The sequence below is a fragment of the Charadrius vociferus genome, unplaced genomic scaffold (assembly GCF_000708025.1).
Source record: "Charadrius vociferus isolate BGI_N301 unplaced genomic scaffold, ASM70802v2 scaffold988, whole genome shotgun sequence".
In the NCBI taxonomy this organism is placed as follows: domain Eukaryota; kingdom Metazoa; phylum Chordata; class Aves; order Charadriiformes; family Charadriidae; genus Charadrius; species Charadrius vociferus.
This window is the reverse complement of record NW_009649469.1, coordinates 22005-22732: the sequence shown is the minus strand read 5'-3', so window position 1 is coordinate 22732 and position 728 is coordinate 22005.

Below are 728 nucleotides of genomic sequence, written 5' to 3'. Positions count from 1 at the left end.
GATGTTGGGGAGAGGTGAGGATGCTGGGGAGAGGGGAGGATGCTGGGGGGAGACGAGGATGCGGGGGGAAAGAAGAGGATCTGGGGGACGGGAGGTTGTTGGGGAGAGGCGAGGATGCTGGGGAGAGGTCAGGATATTGGGGAGAGGTGAAGATATTGGGGAGAGGTGAGGATAGTGGGGGGAGATGAGGATGCTTGGGAGAGGAGGACATTGGGGAGAGGTGAGGATGTTAGGGGAGAGGTGAGGACACTCAGGACAGGGGAGGATGCTGGTAGGGAGACGAGGATGCTGGGGAGAGGAGGATGCTGGGGAGAGGTGAGGATGTTGGGGAGAGGTGAGGATGATGAAGGACAGATCAGGATACTGAGGACATGGGAGGATGTTGGGGAGATGAGGATGTTGGGGAGAGGAGGATGCTGGGGAGAGGTGAGGATGTTGGGGACAGGAGGGTGCTGGGGAGAGGTGAGGATGTTGGGGAGAGGTGAGGATGATGAAGGACAGATCAGAGGATACTGAGGACATGGGACGATGTTGGGGAGATGAGGATGCTGGGGAGAGGATGCTTCCTGGAGACAGGAAGGTGTGGGGAAGAGGGGAGGATGCTGGGGAGAGGTCAGGATACAGGGAAGGATGTTGGGGGGGAGATGATGCTGGAGGAGAGGGGAGGATGCTGAGGGATAGGTGATCCCCTGGGGCAGGTTGCCCCGAGAAGCTGTGGCTGCCCCATC